General features: G+C 38.7%; 1 protein-coding gene across 11 annotated transcripts in view; it reads right to left on the bottom strand.

Moving 5' to 3' along the window:
* Window positions 1-19,499, bottom strand: part of FILIP1 (filamin A interacting protein 1) — a 126,992-nt gene that overhangs the window by 97,945 nt on the left and 9,548 nt on the right. For 4 of the 11 annotated variants that reach the window (XM_071806853.1, XM_071806855.1, XM_071806854.1 and 1 more), the window contains exon 1: window positions 11,606-12,102. The exons of the other annotated variants lie outside the window; for them this stretch is intronic. The gene's annotated coding sequence lies outside the window, so the exon portion shown is untranslated. Of the gene's footprint in view, window positions 1-11,605; window positions 12,103-19,499 lie in introns of those variants that run through there. 11 annotated transcript variants of the gene reach the window in all.

Genomic DNA, 19,499 nt, shown 5'->3' with positions numbered 1-19,499 from the left:
AATGTTATCTGTCAGCTGTAGCTGTCAGCAAAAATATTAAAGAAAGAGCAGCTGCATCATGCTACAAGCAGGGGAGTGGAGCAATCGTAGCTCCAAAATAGATTTTAGAGTCAGACAGACTTTTCTTTTAATGAACCCCATTAATAGTCATGGACTGTTTATTTTCAAACCTGCTTTGAGACAGTTAATAGTGCTATTGCTTTAAAATGTTTTAAACAAATGCTTGAGATCCAAGTAAAGAAGAGCTATTTAGAATAGAACTCACTGAAAGGTATGTTACTGCTCTTATAAAATGTGATTTTTCTTACTAATTGTTTTCAGCTTCTGTAGCTCTAGATTTACTCTCACCATTTTAGTGTATAAGTGCTGATAAAAGAATAAAATTGATATGACAACAAAAAATCATAAACATGATGCAGCTGGAAGAAAAACTGTTGGCTTACTATACCTTCTGTAGCAACTATTCTTCCATTTCAGAACATTTAATTAATAAGATACTAGGCTATCCTGAAAATATTTATTAAAGAATAACATCTTACAGTCTTTTTGGGTTGCCATTAAAGAAAATAATAAACAGCAGTCTCTTCTGGATCTTGAATTCCAAGATAAATGTAATAAAGCTTGTGGCGGGGTGTCATTGTTTGCTGCTTGGAAAAACTTATGCAACAGCAGAATACTCTTCTGATTTTTGAGCTAATGAAGTACAACCAGACAGGGTACATTGCCATGAGTCAGGAAATCTGGATGTTCCTGGACAGAGGCCAAGGGAGCTTAGACACATCAGAGATGTGATGTATATATATCCTCTGGGGGAGATACACTGAGCTGTTTTCAAGCATCTCAAGTTGCCTGGTTCAAGAAGCAACCAAATGACCACCCTGAAATGAAATTACTAGCTGTCTGTTTCTCAGAGTTCCTTGTTTTTACATCAGGAAAACAAGAATGAAATAAGCTGTTCAGGAGAGCCTGGAGATTAGATATTAGGTTCAGCTTTGAGACAGTAGGTCCAAAACTCTGAGGGTTTAACTTGCTTCTTTCATTATAAAGACAAAACCAACCCCCCTCATTTAAACAAACAACAACAACAAAATAACAACAAACAACTAAGCAAAAAATACTGATATGCTACAATTTACAGTAAGACTTTATACAAACTTCTTGAACTCATACTCTGTCGAAGAATGATATGACTGATTTTTTTACAAGAGCATGTGTGCTACCATTGTACACATGGGGAGAAGCTCCCTTCTCCACATGTAAAATAATTTCCTGAAATGTTGCTACATTTCAGTACACCCCAATGTTATATATGCAACTCCATAGCATTTTTTGAGCCTTCAAAACACTGTTACTGTGGACCCCTATTTTTTGAAGGGAAATTAACTGCTTTCCTAAAGCTGGTGCCACTGATTTATTTTCCTTTGCAATCCCCTTTCTTGCAGCTTAATATAACTGTCCCAGGAGACTTTCATTTTTCACTCTTCCCCTACTCTTTGTGGTAGGGCTACAGCTTTCACTGCAGTTCACAGCAGAGCAGGATATGCAGAGCAGTTTGGGTCCTGCCCAGTCGCTGCTGGTGCACCCAGGTACAAAGGGCTGTTTGGACTTGCACATTTTGCACCTTTTGTCAGGAGAAGCTCTCACAATAAAGACTTGACATCCCTTTCATTAAATCCAAGGAAGATCCATGTATGACTCGACTCTTTTCCCCCTAGGGAGGCTCTCAAGTAAACTAAGAAGTGTCAACCGCATGCATTGGAATCTTCAGATAATCTTAGAAATTTGTGTTTCAGGAGAATACAAAGCAACATGTGGTGGCATAAGATCATCTGGAGCTCATAGACTTCAACTCTCTTGAAGCCATAAGGACTGGGGTTTTTTTCTGATTTTCTCTCTTTTTAAGTAAAGCTGAGAGTCATGTAATGACAAACTAATTCCTATGGTAAATCCTTCTAAAAAATCTCAGTTACCAAGAGAATTGCCCAAGCTGTCACCATTGCTTTAACCAAGCAGGCAGGACTCGAGACCCAGGTTGCTTGCGAGGCCTGTAGAAGACAGGCAGGGCCACAGAACATTTCTTACCTTAAAGGTCCTTTTTTCCTCCAAGCTGTTTTCTTTCATCAGCAACCTCCTTCTTGTACCAGGCAGCTTGTCCTGAGCATTCCCAAAATAATAAGCAGCCAGGAGGTGACAGCACCATCTTTGTCCTATTAATTATTTCTGGTACATCTGAACCTGACAGAATGTTTTTGGTTTGGTTTACTTTGGTTTTCCCAAAACATCTTAGTATTGACACTAGTTTGTTTTCTATTTTGGTATGATTTTGTTCTTGTAGCTTCCAGTCACATCCCCAGTCCCCCTCTTTCCTTTTTGTGCTGTGCTTTACCAGCATTCCTCATTTCTTGCTACCCGCAACTCAGGGCACAGCTATGCTTCCCTCTGGGAGCTCCTCTAAAAATACATACTCTTGTCATTCAGATTAATTCAACTTCTATTCCTACATCTCCCATTAGAATCTGGTTTCCAAGGAGGGCTATTTAAGTCTCCTTATTCAAAGTTGTTGACATGATGTTCAATACTGCAACATCTCGGGGTGTTGGAGTCACTACTATATTTATTCTTGTGACATCCCAGGTGTTATTACAAGTGTAGAAGTAAATAACTTGCTGAGACTCACACAAGGAGCCAGTGATGTGAAAGCCAGCTATTTAACCAGTTTTTCTCTCCCCTGGTAGGATACCTAGCACTTCGCATTTTAAGGTAACATTATTTGAAAGGGATAAACAACAAAATTCAAACATGGCATGAAAATTTTGGAGAGGGAACCTGAATTTAGCAAAGCGTTGCTGATTAATAAGCAATCTATTAGGTGTCCCGTCACTCTTGCAGCCTGTTCCCTGCAGTGTGATTTAGTCTTAACTAATGCTGGAGGTATATAAATTAACCCTCCTTGTGTGCAGTTATGGTTGCCTCATTTTTAGATACTCACTGCTCTCTTAGAGGGACTTTTTGAGTTGATAGCAGTAGCCTGTGTGGTTGATTCTGCTCTACTTAGGAATTCCTTAACAAACTTACAAACTGTTGCGTTGTGTTGTGTTCAGGGTATTCAGCAAACACGTAGATTACGCAGCTTACTTCTGATATTTTCTTGTGTTTCCTTTGTGCTACCTAAGCTAAGGAGAGCTCATTACACTGTCTATAGGTAACATCACATATTTTTCCAGCTCTTCATTAGTTTTCAGAGACCTGTGGTGATATAGACTTTGTGGCTAGTAGTGATACTGAACAGAGGATAGAAACTGGAATCACTGCAGGGAATTTATTTTCTTGGAGCCAGGCAGCTGTGTCACCGTCAGAGAGAGCTCTGAATAGGACCTCCTGGGCCCCCAAGTACCACAGCAATCCTGTTGTGTATTTTCATTTACAAATAGGCCAAGTTCTGTATCAAAGGTACTTACATTGACCCCCTCACCATCTTTCTAATAAAAAGCTGTTCCAAAATACTTTTGGGTTTAAGAACATGTTCTCTGAAAGTGGGAAAATCAGTTTAGTTATTTTTTTTCTCCAACCCATAACCTACTTTTAAAACCGCTGCTCACATGGATTCAAGGCAGAGTAGGTAAAGATGCTGTTATCTGGTTTACCCGTAGTTTAGAGGCCCATAGCTTCAAAACACTAAGCTTCTCGTGCTGAAGCACTTCTTGTCTGTCCTAGGCTGTCCTGGTGTCTTTCAAGGCATATCTCTTCTTCCTGAATCTCACTAACTTTCTCTCTACCTTAACCCCCACTGGAGCATATTGCAGCTTCTTTTATTTAAATAAAGCTGCCAGGGTAATTTGTATGACCTGTATGTGTGCACAAGTCATATTAGCTCCTCAAGTTCCTGTCTGCAGCAAGCTCTGAGTTTGCTCTAGACAAGTACATTGGGATCGGAGACCTCTGTACTCCACTGGCTGTGAGAATTCCCTAGCCTGTTTTCACTCATCTCTACTGATGATGACAAAATCTTAGTTACAGTATCCAGCTTTAGAAATATTACTTGCCTATTCATCTAAAGAGAAGAACACCTGTCTTCAGTGATTATTCTTAATAGGTATGACAAATCCTATGTGGAAAGACTGCCTGCCACCTCCCTTTGAGTGCCACAAGGCCACTACTTCGTCCTTGCTTGATGCTACAGTAGTCACCACCAGGCAAATTTAGATGCTTCCACAACCAAGGGCTTTTTTAAAACCAAAAGAGCTTAAACTAGTGTCAGGCTAACCAGAACTCCATCTAGGAATCCTCTTTGCCATAAGTGCAGCATGCTCTGTTCCTGATTAGGATACAATTGGGAAGAGACGTTCAGTAAAAAAAGTGAGCAGTCTCCAGCTCCATTAAAAGCAGCATCTCTGTTTTCCTTCCTTATTTGCTTACAGTCTCAGTGCTAGCCTTTCAAATTATTGGACTACGTGGAAATATAAAGATAGAATAGACATAACTTTTTTTTTTTTTTCCAGAATTCTTTTGCAGAGAGATGGCATCTTAATGGCATCATAATTCTAGATGTTTGGCTTTCAAATAGAATGCAGCAGGGAGGAGGGTGTGCATTCTAAAAGCTGGAGTACATCAGAATAGAAAATTACATACAAGATTTTTGGTTCGTTTTATGCTTATTTTAGGATATAACACATCAAACATAACAAAATTGAACAAAAAAAGCCCCTACAGATATTACTGCTTTTGCAATTTTGAAAGTGCCAAAGGCCTGTGATTTATGTTACTATCAACCATCCCTCCAGCCATCTTTTATTCAGCGTATGGATTTTGATACACTGATTATCATCACTAGCAAAATAATCCTCAGCCATCCATGTTCAAAGCCTTGTGATTTAAATAAGATGTGAGACCTTAGAATAATTAAAAATTAAAAATACTCAAGATAACTGAAATAAAGCCCTGAGCAGCCTAATCAGACGCTGAAGTTAGTCCCGCTTTGAGTGAGACTGGACGACTTCTGTCAGTTCTTTCCATCTAAATCCTGGTTCTGTAACTCCAGAACTGGCATCTCTCATTCAGAGGACATGCTACTGTGACCCTGCCTTTTACTATTTGCAATGTGATGCCTTTTGTGACTTGGATTCCAGCTTCTGGCTCCTGCCACCCGAAGCAGCAGCGGTTCCCATAGCCAGCTGCTGTGTAACACATAGTTCCTCTGGCACTCAGGAGCTCTGCTGCCATGTGTGCCCCTCCGTGCAGAAGGGACATCTTGTTCTGCACTATGTTTAACATGCTTGAGGACATCTAGCATGGCATTGTTCCCTTCCTTCTTTCTCCTGCCCGGAGTCAAAAATCAGGCTGTTTCTTTTTCTCTAAAGAATTTTATCAGATTGAGGAACCGAAATCCTTATCTGCAGGAATATAACTCATGTTTCTTATTACTACAGAAGTCCTTGTAGAAGACTAAAAGGAGGAGAAATAAGACACTGCAGAAGTATTGTAACCTTTACCTTAAAAGTTAGATCCAAGAGGTTTTTTGATTACAGATGGTGGGACAAGTGAGATTTTGGGATAACTATGAATGACAGACACAGGAATTGAATAGTTTTAACATAAGAAATATATATTTTAAAAAAAATTTTAGTCAGCCCAACAGAGAACCAGTCATGGTTAACCACATATACTTTGCCACCCTTTCGTTTATGTCCATACTTATGGCTTTTAAAGGGATATTTTTTTCAACTATTTGGATAATATATTTTAAAAGTAAGAATGTCCTTTGCGTCACATAACTAGAGAGTGTGAGGTTTTATTAATATCCTATCTAGTACATTCAGAAATATGAACTTGAGGTTAAATTGTATATGTTTTTCTTCAGTGTATATTTGTTGTCACAGTAACTGCAGTTCTCCCAATAAATGGAAATTGCATAGTTTCCTTACCATTCAGGTTACTGCACTGAAATAGCACCATGAACTCACCACCATTTCTCCCTTCCTGTTGTCAAGCCAGAGCTCATTTAGTCACAGGAACAGGCACTAAAACAGGTTAGTTTAGATATGTGCACATTAGAAAGCCGAAGCAAGCCTGCATAGCCCCATTACATCCTATGACTCATGCTTGTGTGGGAAAGACCTTATTTTCACAGAGATCTCTTAGATAAACAAGGCAAGTTGGCAGCAATTCGATTACACTGATGTTAGCAGCCTCCTGCTTTCCGTACCATTCATTTGCTTTGTATTTTCTGAAAAATGCAAGCAGTCTGATAAACCATAAAGAAAATTCTTGTCCCAAGGACACATAATGTTTCATTTTCTTTTTTTTTTTTTACTAGGAGAAGCCTTAAAACCAATTTCTAAAAAAATCCTTTTTTGTTATTACAATAGAGTCCACTTTTAATCTTTTTTGTAAGTTTGTTAGTGAAGCTGTAGCTCTTGCTATCCACAGCCATAACACACTAGTTAGTTAGATGCCTCTGCCCACCCCGAAAACCTACAAGCCTCTAAATACCATGGACTAAGACAGAAAATGGATGTGGCTTCCAAAATAGTACTTTTACATATGCACTGGAACAAACTTTTGAACAGCATAAATCACAAAACATTTTATGCTTTGACACCATTTCCCCAAAAAGGAAAAGCAATGAAAGTGATGCTTACTGTATTAAAGAGTTCTTGAAGTATATAAACCAAATTCAAAAAGCTTATCGCAAATTCATTGAGGTTTTTGATCTTGTTTTGAAACCACACTGTTTTCTATCTGAGCCTGGCCACATCATAGCTAATAAAGATTTTAATCAGCTTTGAAATGAAACTCATTCAGACAATGTACAGCAATCTTTTCGATTCACACACCCCTTTACTTGTGTCAGCTAACAGCAACTAGACTGGTTGCCCATTTAAGGGAAAAAGTACAAGCTCCAGCCCATTTCCCTGTACTTCGGATGTGTTTGTCCCACTCCTTCAGCAATGCATTCTGTAATGCCAGAAAGCATTTGTTTTCTTACAAAAGACACACACACATACATTCCTGATTAAATTTCAGCAAAATTAAGGAACTGGATGTTGGAATTTGTCAGTTTCTCCTCAGTTCTATAATACCACATACAGCAATTTTCTATTAACTGGGGATAAAAAAGAGAAATTCCATTTCATTGGCTCAGAACACTGCTCTCTAAACAGCCCAGGATAAATAATGTATTTTAAAAGCTGTATATCCATAGAAGAATAATTTCAAAATAAAAATCAATTGTGCTTTTAGGATATGTGCATTTAATGGTAGGAACTGTCTGTTTCTCTGTACTTGCAAAGTGTAAACAATTTTGGTGTCAACCACAATCTATGTAATCTTATATATCTTCTTTAGAGTGTGCTTTGCTTGTGGGAAAGATTTATAGTCCAACAAAAGCAGAATGAGAATGATAGGGCAAAGCCATCTTGAATTAAAAAATAAAAAAATGGTGTCCCAACTTTGGAAGACTTTGTGTTTGCATTGATATTAGTACTTATTTTACTATGATGGTAAGAATAAAAAGTAATACAGAAAGTGCAGATTATCTGCAGAAGCTGCAAGAGGAGGTGAAAAGACCAAAAATAAAAAGAAAAATCTAATCAAGTATCCAGAAAGACACAATTTTACAAAATGCATTAAGTGTCTCACAATCGTCAACATTATTAGAGACTCCCAATGTCTCTTCTGAACAGGAAACAGGGATAATTGCTCCTCTCGTTGGGACACCTGTACCTCAAAGAATAGCTACAGAACTGTGTTATAAAAGCTTTATTTTTCTAGTATCATCACTAACTTGGTACAAATACTAGCTACTAAATGAGAAAAAGAGAGGTTAAGAAATCTTAATTATTTATTAAATAATTTTACCTCAGTTAACCAATATCCTCCAATATAAAGAAAAGAACTGTATTCCTCAAATAATCCCACTCTTCTGTATAAAATTAGGAAACAACTTTCAGTATTTGAACAACATCACTGAGAGAAATGAAAAGATAAATGGCTAAAAATGAAAAGTACCAGAATAAGGTGATAAAGCTGAAAAGTATAGGTGTTCGTGCTTCTTGTAATGAAATATTTAAATTTTTCTGTGCAATAGATTATAATTATTTTAGCACATCCACTATTTTATCTTTCTAACTTTCAATTCTTGTCTTAGGTTTTACATTCTAAATATTTTCGGTGAAATGGGTAGTATGAATAGATGAAATGGAGTTTCTCCTCCTTTGCCTTGCCGTTTCATCTGGTGTCTTCACAAATATTATAGCTCTATTTCTTCAAATGGCATTTTAGGCATGTAGAAAGACAAAACCACTGCCCCCACATTCAGTTTATATATTAAAATACTATGGCAAACTGCAACAACAAACCTTGAGAAAGGGAGGGAAGAAACAGGAAATTAGAGAAAAACTAAAATGTCTCTTAGGAAAAAAAAATATTTGGACAGGAATACAGATGATCCATTCTGTTAAATGCTCTTGAGGGAACGCGAAATTTATCTGTTAATTATTGAGCACTAAAACATGATCTTATTAAACTCAAAGGAAATCTCACTCTAAACTCAGTGGCATAAACCTGGCCTCTGACTAAGCACAGCTCTGAGGCACATTCTTAATTTATGCCTTGGGGGCACATCAAGTGAGTTAGATGAGATTACCAAAAGCCTTAAATTAAGCATGTGTGGAATCTCAGCCAACAGAAAGATCCTGTATCAGGAGGAGTTTTATTCACCTGTATCAGTAAAAGAGGTTTTAGTATATAAATGGCTACACTGGAGAAACTGTGACCCAGAGGAACATAACAGGGCATACAAGTAGAAGCAGAGATTTCCCAACATGCTTACACTTACTCCACAAGCTGCTTTCCAGGGAGCACAACTATATCTTCAAGATTAGACTTTCCATGACATTAGTGTCACATGCTACAGTGAGAGCCACTATAGAAAACTCATAGATTGTTAGGTCCATTTCAAGCTTACTAAAGCCAGTAGCAGAGAGGATGGGCCAGTTAACAACAGAGCCAAAGGTTAACGGAGTACCAGATATGAGCCAGAGGAGAATGGGAAAATCAGGGAAGATGCAGGCAAGGAGAGAACACTGCTGAGATTTGAAGATGGATTTCAAGTCTGCATTTGGTGTTTAAAAGAACCAGACATTCTATAAAGAGACTAGAAGACTGAGGTGATGACAAAACACTCAGTTAAGATGACGACTTTAGCTGTGGCTAGATTGGCTAAAGGAAGTCATAAATTATAATATTGCTGTAATGAAGGTGAAAGAATGAACCACAGGCAGAATCTGGAAGTGGATTCAGATTGGGAGAAATACACAGTCTTTAGCACCATGAAAAGCAACATTTGTTCCACAGTTATGGGAGTATAAACAAAATCAAAATAATATATAATGGGGAAAATAAATGGCTACGCTATGTTGTCTTCCAATAAAATCTCTACAAGCAAGTGTATCGCCAAAACCTAAATGACTTTTTGATTTGATATAAAATCAAGTTTGGTTTCACTGTAGTCATTAGTAGGATTGGCTATTCTTCAAATATGAAACCATCTGTTGAATAGCCATATTACATATTCCACAGATTTGATTGGAAAATCTCAGAGCCTCTTTGTGGACACCTGTTGAGAAGAGTAATTTTAGCCTCCTCCTCCATTTTGAAGTGGAAAGGAAGACAGATGCATGTAAAACCACAACGTCATGTGTTAGAGTGGGAAGTTGCTATCAGACTGTTCAGAAGTCACTTAATTTTTTAATTATTAGGCTAATAAATTTATATTTTGCCTTTAAAAACTTTGCTAAAAGTAATTTGTGCAGAAAATGTAAAACTGTAAAACCATACATTATACTGAGCAACAACTAAAACCGAAAAGCAGTCAAAATTAGCATAGCATTTTCCCCAGATTTTGTCATCTCTGTATATTCAGAACATCAAATTTGCCATTTCTCCACAGTTTGTTACTTGTCAATTAACTCAGTCAAAATAAGAAACAGTAATTTTCACCCTAATGTCCAGATGAGAGAAACTGTACAAATACATTGTCTCAGTTTTAGTTCTCACTGTATAGCTTTCTTATGAAAAAAGAACTTTCTCAGGATATGTCTATATTAAAAAGTAATAACAAAGTTTCCTTTTGAGATTTAGATTTGGGATACCATAGTGCTGTAGTAATTCCACAGTAATGATTATCATATTAAATCATGGCCACCAAAAAGTATTCTTATTTAGTGTTTAAGTAGCATGCCCCTTGCTATGAAATAAAATGTAAACTATATTTTTGCTTTTAAGAATTTTCCTCCATCCTAATACTTCACTTATCTTATTGTTTAACAGGCAGTTACGTTCTCAGCCACGAAGTCAAAGTTCATTCAATCTGTAAGCATGTCACTGCTAAGATGTGGTATTGATGTAATTTATATAGTATGCAGGGATGAAACTAGAATTATTTAGCTAAAGCAAGACCATCTCATCTTCCTGAGGCAGTTCCCAGAGTCCACAGACTAAGTGTCAAACACCACAGACAGCAGAGACTCAGTCAGTCCATTCTTTCTTCAGGACAAATATTTTTCATATGAGACAATTCTACATAAATCTGCGAACAGGAATTTTACAGGGGTTAAGTACAGTCTTTAAATCTTTGCTTTCATAACTGAATTTGTATTGCATATGAATTAATAATCAGTACATACTTTAAAAATTCATGCATGCTCTATTTCTTTTGTTTGGAGAAAATGGCTTTAAAAGACAGGGTGGGGGGAATTCATTCTTCAATTGACCACACAGTTTTTGTCACTTTAGTCAAAGCAAACCATATTAAGCAATTCCTCCCTTAAATTTCATGACCATTGTGGGACCATAGGATATGCATTTCCAATAGACAAACAGGCTTCCATTCTGCTGTCAGGGTACAGCCTCTGAGAACTGGTTTTTCATTTATTTTGCTAGAAGACACAAACAGTTTAACAACAATGATGCAGCTCAAGCACACTTGGGTACAATAAACATAAGGTCAGTCTTTAGGATGGCTGGATTATACAGCTAATTAATCAGATATTAATATTCGTTCTATGTAAATAAGTACAAGAGGAAGAACAAGAGCTGTTGTCACAAGGGTAGTACGAAAAGCACCAGGTGTGCCTGTGTGCTAAAAGTTAGTAAGGAAACAAAAAGTACAAATGCGCTGTCACAAAGTATTCAGTTAATTCAGTTACCGAATGGCTATTTCCTCTTACTTATCACAAAGGCTGTCACTGTTTTTAATAGCTGCTGCTAGACTATCACTGGTAATGGATGATATGTATTCTATTCTTAAATGTTGGTTTGTCTTCTGTCAGCATGTAAGCAGATAGAAGCAAGATACAAGGCAAAACCTATATATATATTTTCATATTATAACTAGCTACTTGATTATCCTCATACTAAGAGCTGCAAAAATTTTTTAAGTAATGTTTTCCTGTGATGAAAGCGAAAAAACATCTAAAACTTTTATCTCAGCTTTCATCTACCGACATTTCCAAATCATGCAGAAGATTGTTCATAGTATGAAAGAGACAATAGTCACTAAAAAAGATTTTAAAATAACGTATTTGAGCAGTTAGCTCAGTCTTACCTGTCAGCAACACGAAACGAGGAATATATCCTTTACAATGCAAGATTGCAGCAGCTCGTCCCACAGCACTACCCCAGCAGTAGACTGGTCCAGCCCAGGAGAACACAAAGAGCGAAACTTTTCCCACTTTTCTAGGTCTACCAGCAGCTGAAGTAATGAAAGAAAGGGGATAGAGAACAGAAGACCAGAGCCGCTTCTCACAGAAATCCCAGGCAGGAGAAGTAGGAGGTATATTCTGTCTGTGTCTCACCCAGACTTTTGTTTAAAAGTTTTTTCAACTGTTGCTAGGTGGTGTTAGGCTTTGGCAGTTTAGTTCTCAGATTGTATTTCCCCTCTTCTGGTCTCTTCACACAGTGTTACAGCAATGACTTTGTTGAGCTCAGCTCGCTTGTGCTATATTTAACCAGTGTTCTCAGCAAGTCAAGCCTGTCAACAGCTGAGAAGTTTGGAGCAGGCTTCGCTGAGTTCCTCAGCTGCTGAATTATCAGTGAATGTAGCACTGCACAGCCCAGCTACTACATTCACTGCAAGATTGTGGGGAAACTGTCAAATCCTTTTAAGGGCTTCCAGTGACTTCACGGGAGTAATTACTATTTAAAGCACTAAGTACAAGATGTGTATTTAGGCATATATTTTAGACTGCTAGAGAAAGGATACTTGTGTTCTCAGCAGATGAGTTCAATTATTTATACAGTGAGGATTTTCCTAGGACAAGTAGGAAGTTTATAATTTGAAAGGTATGCACTTCACTCGAGGAAAAATTACACGTGGGGAGAACTTTCTGCAGCATAATTTTTTACAGACTTTGAATATATTAAGATGACACAGAGAAATTAATGAAAGGCTTAGGCTGGAAAAGTTTCAGTGTGATATTTAGTCCAAAGACAACTGTTTCTCCCAGAGCAAGAGCTTCCTACAGTAATTCGTACTCTGTCTATAACTGTCATTGAAGAAGAAAAGGAAAACCACACAAATCCCAGTTTGTTTGATATGAGTATTAGGAATGCATTACTCCAGGGCTGTATACATTCTGATGTATCCGCACTTGCTTCTGGATCTAATTACTGTTCCTAATTTTAAGCCGTAAGTCTCTTAATCAACAGACCAGCAGTAACTTTGGACAGCTTTCAGACCACAAACCACCATTATATCAATATTCTCCAAAGATGTTGCAGATCCCAGACTCCATAGCGAAGCTCTACCACCTCATGGCAGAACAGAAAACTCCTTACACCAACAATCCTGTTCTCATCTGAGCTGTGCTTCAGAGTGAAATGCAGAATGGGCCTCTATTGGTAAGCTTTTCCCTACTGATGATCTGAGATATTCATCTGGGGTTAGATGAGGAGGAAGGAAATAAAGAAGAAAGGGAAGAAAAAATTAGAAAGATGCTCAAAAGTTTGCTTGTCAATATTTATACATGAAGACACCGCAGCTTCTCAGAGCAAAAGTAGAAGATTCAAGGAAAGTCTAACAGTACCTTTCAGTGATGCTGGGTCACTGTGCAAAGAGCAGGACGGCAGTGAAAAGGTACCATGTTCTTTGTGACAATTTCATCATGCAGGAATCTAACCAGCTACAACTGTCTGAGATACAGTACAACTGTCTGAGATACAGTACAACTGTCTGAGATACTGGGCAGTGAGCACAAGCCCTTGCAGGAAACAGCTGTGGACTGGTGCTCTAACCCTGTCTCTGGAATGACTTCTGCTTCATCTGTGTTACTGTTCCCAAGGAGCTTATAAGGAGAAAACGAATATTAGGTATTATGTCAAGCAACTGATATTTAGACATGGATGACACATTTATTAATGCCTCAAAAACTTCCATCATGTCAAATATATTTTATTTTGGAGAACAAGTAATAATCACTAATTTCACATTGTCCATTTCCATATTGGACTTGGACAGAATACGTAGAACGTGTAAAGACAGAAAAACTTCTATTTTACAGAAATAGCTATTTGGAAGATTATTGTAGAAACAGCTAATATATTGGCACAAAATTTGGTGTTAAATGCTTACACTTCCGCTGAAGTGAGTTACATATATACACATTCTAAGAGGAACATCTAATTTTCTTCCCTCGCATAATATTGAGGTACTTCAATCAGATGAGTAACTTTTTGACTATTCTGGCCTTAACTTCTTGCTCAAACTGCAATACTATAATAATAGTATTTTATCCATTCACGTATAATAAATCAGGCAAACAAAACTATTAACTTGGCTCATAAATCTCAGAGAAAAAAAAGAACAATTCTCAGCATTTCTCTCCTATTAGTTAGTGGCACATTCACTGAGTGGAAAACAATACAACTTCTCAGGAGGCAATCTCTGCTGCCAGCCCTTGTGGGTGGGTTTCAATAGTGACCTGCTGATGCAAGCCTGCTCATTCTTGTACACTTGCAAACTTACTCCTCAAGCTGTGCACCATAAATATTAATCCTGTAACACAGTGGGAAATTCAGGAGAAAAAATGGGGAACATAGAAGATTTTGCAAGTGAAGCAAGGAAAACATAGAGGCTTCTAGCAAAAGAAAGAGTGTAATTACTCTGGATTACTGGAACTGTAAATCTTTTAACTTCGTGCAGTACGAAAATGGTTCACATCTAAGTATTTCCCCCACTGAACGATGGAAAAAGTAGTTATAAATAGATAGGTTGTAGAGGCTGGGGAATAAGAGAAAAAACAGAACCACAAGAGAGACATTTTAGTTTGGTATTCTACATTAGGTCCTAATGTCAATATACAGCACCATCCTAAGTCCTAGTGACAACCTGCAACTAAGTCTAAAATGTGACTTTCTTGTATTTTCTGACCTTACTGGTCCCTCTTGACCTTAAAATGCGTGCCTATAAACAAGCTTTTTCTGGAACACATACAATAGTATCACTATATAATTTTTATCTCAGCTGTCCATCACTTAAGTTATAGTGGCACCCAGAGACATAGCCTTCTACCATTATCCTTTTTAAATATTTTACATCACCATTAACTAGACCAATATATTAGAAACGAATTTATCTAAATAGGCTTAGAGTGTCTTAACTGTATGTCCTGAGGAGCTCTACTATGTGTATAATTCTGTGTGAGCAATTATTGTCAGTTCTTCATGAAGTTGCTCCTTAAAATGCATTCAAGTAAGAGTCATCAGTATTTTAGTTTCTAAGAAGTTAATTTTTTATTTGCTTGAAGAGTAGTACACCACAGCCTTCAGATAGCCTGCTTACATAATACCTACTGCACACTCCAATAAAAGCTATATTATTTTAGATTGTGCTGCTGCTTTTAGCTTTGTTTTGGCTTTACAGTATAACTTGTGCTGCCTTATACTATGTTGGAAGGGAGGGTGTTTGATCAAGTTTTGATTAATCTGATCTTGGCTGCATCCCCTCAAATCTCCATTTTGAGAGGGCTAGGTATTCATTTTTTACATTTTTCCAGATACTATGGTCACCTCATAAAAGCTGATATTACTTTTTAGATATTAGATCTGCTATACCTTCAGCTCAAGTACCTGTTTTTTCAGAACAAAGAACACGTTTCTGTCATGTACTCAGAAATGTAGTTTAGTTATCTGCTTTATAACCTTGCCAAATTATTGAAAATAAAAAAAAACTTTGTAACATGCTTCAATCCAAATGTTTTCCCAGGTAAGTAAATTATTTTCCTAAGAAAACCACATAGAATTTAAAAAGTGAATTGCATAATTAACACTGCTATTTGCCTTACACTATTTACTCCCTTTTTTGACATCTGCAAAAAATATGCCACTAATCTTACTTTTGCTAGCGGTAAACATGTCAGATATATTAAAAAATTCAGTGCCTTAAGATCCTTGACACAGCCACAAACCTCCAGGCACACTTACTGGAGTTTACAGTCTTTCCTGTAACAGTTTTGCATGCTTTATCAATGAAATAAAAACTGCGTGTCTTTTGTTTTGATTCTTCATATGCTGCTGTGATCATATATTCTGTCTTCAAAAACATTTTTTGCCTTCTTTGTGGTGGCAATTTTAATGAAAGAACTATATTAGAAGACTTGGCCATTTCAGTTGTTTTAGAATTTGTATTTCTCCATGGTGCCAACAAAAATACTGTCATTTCATAACTCTTCTCCAAATGAAGTGAGGTGCAATTCGAAGATGACTTGAGACAGTTAAAGACATAGCCACATCAAGAACATCAGATAGTCCGTCAGACTTAGAGGGGAACAAAACTGTCTATGAAAAATGTCAGAAATATAGTGATAACTTTAGAATCATGTTTGGATGCTTTTGAGTCCAAAGCCCCAGAACCTGGCTCTCACTTACAGTTGGGTCAAACGGAGACAGTCCGAAGCACAAGCCTAGAGGAACGTGCTAACTCAGATCTCTGGAAATGCAGTAAATCATCTTATTTGCCTCACTGCCACACCCCAGGAGTGGTATGCAACTTGCTCAAAGACTGATAAAAATGAGCTGAACATGGGCTAATTGCTTTTAAGGCCAGAATAAACTATTTTCATAATCTAATACAGCTTCCTGTACAGGAAAAGCTGTGGAATTTTCCTCATGCAACACAGCAAGTTGCAGTGAATTAAAGTACATCTTTTAGAAATAATATAAAAATCAATTACGGATAATTGGCCACAGCAATATATAATGCAGTCCAACAGTTGATTACAATTAATGTTTCAAGGAAACCAAAACTCTGCAATTTATTTCCAGCTTGATGGTGGGTGACTTTACCTCCTAGCCCATGAGATGGCTAGTCAGTGGCCTCTCTCAATTTATTTGATTCTAAAATTGTTCCTGTGGAGATTAACAACTCCGCAGAGAAAATCTAAGCCTACAGGAGCTAGCTGTGATTTTCCTGGGATTTGTGCCCCACTTGGACATAGTGCACAGATGTCATTGGACCACAGAGTGAAAACAATTTTACATCACTTTTCACTAAGTAAGTAATTAAAAATCATTATCAAGTCAGTACCGAGTCACCTCTTTTAGGGACTAAACATAATGAGCTTCTTACTGTCCTTTGGCAGATACTTGTATACTATGAAAGAACCCACTCAGACTACCTAGAGTTGTTAAAAAATAATCAAGTAAATAAGCAATCATCCTTCTTGTCTAATCCTGTGACATTAGATTATCCATCAGTTAAATATGGCTAAATACAGACAAAAATAGAATACTACTTTGAGGCTTAAATATTTCCTTGAAAGGACATCTATTTTTCATGAATAGTCCCATGATGAGATGTTGCACTGAATGAAAATAGTCCTGTATTTTCTCAAGATGCCTTGTGCACTCTTCAACCCTGAAGGGAGCTCAAAAGGATTGCCACAGATTTTTGTAATGCAATTGAAATATCACCTTCTGTTTAATATTAGTATTAATCTTACTTTAATAGAGATCTACCTAAGGGAAAAAACACTCAGAAAGGAACATGAAAATATTAGCTGCAGGTAGGTAATTATCAGTAGCACATGCAAAGATTATTATAAACATTTGCTTTTACTGAATTAAACACAAACTTCACTTACACTTTAAATGGAATAAGACCAAAAAAACCATTATTCTTCTTGTAGCTCAGCTTAATTGTGTTCAACCCACTCCGCACCCCAGGTTTTTCAGAAGATCTAACAAGCTGTGAAACAGAAAACTGTATACTAATTGCAGTCAGTAGATCAACATCTATTTTATAACAGTGGAGAGCCTGGTCATATGTCTTTAGGATGGCTTCAGTTCTTTCTGCTGTCTTGCCTTCATTAGTCGGACAGCTTGCAGGAAAACTGGAATTATCAGCTAGATGCAATTCCATTATTGTAATTACTTAACAGTACAGATATTGACAGGACTCGGTAAGATCCCTCTGCTGTAATCTGATCTTTACCAGATCTCTTGCCTCCATCAGAGAGTGCAAAAGGGAGATCGACTGGTGGAGTAACACCCTTACGTGCCGATCGGAAAGGCCCCAGGGAGGTACCCCCGAAAAGGAGATGAACCTCCTGCCCTCCCGGACAGAGGCGGAGGTCCTGAGACAGCCCCACCCTTGTCGCTGTCGGGCAGAGGTAAATGACCTGAAAGAAGATGAGGGTTGGAAGCTTATTCCAGTTCGGCATCACAGGCAGCCCCCCTCCCTGCCTGATTTGCCTCCCCAGGTGCCCCTCCATAATAGGTTTGAGGCCCTGGATCTTGAAGAAGAGGTAGGTGAGGAGGTGGTGCCAAGCCTGCCTGCAAGATCACATAGGAAGAGGCGGTTGACTACACAACTGAAGACTACCTCTGATAAGAAAGATAGAAGGGTGATTGTAATAGGAAATTCCCTTCTGAAAGGAACAGAGGGCCCAATATGCAGGGTTGACCCTCATCTTAGGGAAGTCTGTAGTCTACCTGGAGCCCGGATCAAGGATATTGCTAGAGAGCTCCCCAGACTGGTGCACCCGACAGACTACTACCCACTGCTGGTCTTCCAGACAGATGGGGAGGAAGTTGCTTCCCGTAGTCTGAGGGGAATGAAGAATGACTTCAAGGTCTTGGGAAGGATGGTGAAAGGTTCAGGGGCTCAAGTGATCTTCTCTTCACTCCTTCCCTCTTCAAGTGACGATGTGGGGTGGAATGGGAAAATTCAGTCTCTAAATGGTTGGCTCCAAGACTGGTGCTACAGGCAGGGCTTTGGTTTTTTTGATAATGGCTGGTTTTATAAGACCCCAGTCCAGACAGTGTTATGTAGGAAAGGCTTATCTCGCAGAGGCAAAAGGATGCTGGGGCAGGAATTAGCTGGGCTCATTTGGAGAGCTTTAAACTAGGCTCGAAGGGGGATGGGGTTGTAGTTGGGTTTGCCCCAGTGGGGCAGCATTCTAAAACAGATGAGGACCGGGTGGCCTCCTGTGCCCCTAGGGAGAAATTGGTGTGCTCTGCTCGCTCCCTGAAATGCCTGTACACCAACGCGCGCAGCATGGGGAATAAGCAGGAGGAGTTAGAATCCTATGTTCGGTCGGGAGATTATGATCTGGTGGCAATTACAGAAACGTGGTGGGACAGTTCACATGACTGGAATGTGGTCATGGATGGCTACGCCCTTTTCAGGAAAGACAGGCCAGCCAGGCGTGGTGGTGGAGTTGCTCTCTATGTGAGAGAGCAACTGCAATGTACTAAATTCTGCCCAGGAGCGGATGAGGAACAAGTTGAGAGTGTATGGGTCAGGATCAAGGGACAGGCTGGCAGGGGTGATACTGTTGTAGGTGTCTATTACAGGCCACCAGATCAGACTGAGGAAGTTGATGAGGCCTTCTATGCGCAGCTGAGAGTGGCCTCACAGTCACAGGCCCTGTTTGTTGTGGGTGATTTTAACTTCCCTGATGTTTGCTGGAAGGACCATTCAGCCAGCCAGCCACAGTCCAGGAGGTTCCTCCAGTGCATTGATGATAACTTCCTCATGCAGATGGTGGAGGAGCCCACCAGGAGAGGTGCACTGCTGGATCTCATCCTCACTAACAAATAGGGTCTGGTCGAAGCAGTAAAGGTCGAGGGCTGCCTGGGTTGCAGTGACCACGAGATGGCGGAGTTCAGCATCTCGTGTGGCAGGAACAGAATAGCAAGTAGAATTGCAACCCTGGACTTCAGCAGGGCTAATTTCGGCCTTTTCAAGCAATTGCTGAGGGAAATCCCATGGGCAAGACTGCTTGAAGGAAAAGGGGCCCAAGAGAGCTGGATTGCATTCAGAGATTGCTTCTTCCATGCTCAGGATCAGAGCATCCCCACACGTAGGAAGTCGAGGAAGGGAGCCAGAAGACCTGCGTGGTTGAATAGGGATCTGTTGGGTATGCTCAAGCAGAAGAGGAGAGTTTACAGGTCATGGAAGCAGGGACTGGCCACTTGGGAGGAATATAAGGCTGCTGTTA

Source organism: Patagioenas fasciata, chromosome 3, assembly GCF_037038585.1.
Source record: "Patagioenas fasciata isolate bPatFas1 chromosome 3, bPatFas1.hap1, whole genome shotgun sequence".
In the NCBI taxonomy this organism is placed as follows: Eukaryota; Metazoa; Chordata; class Aves; order Columbiformes; family Columbidae; genus Patagioenas; species Patagioenas fasciata.
This window is presented reverse-complemented; position numbering and strand designations above follow the sequence as displayed.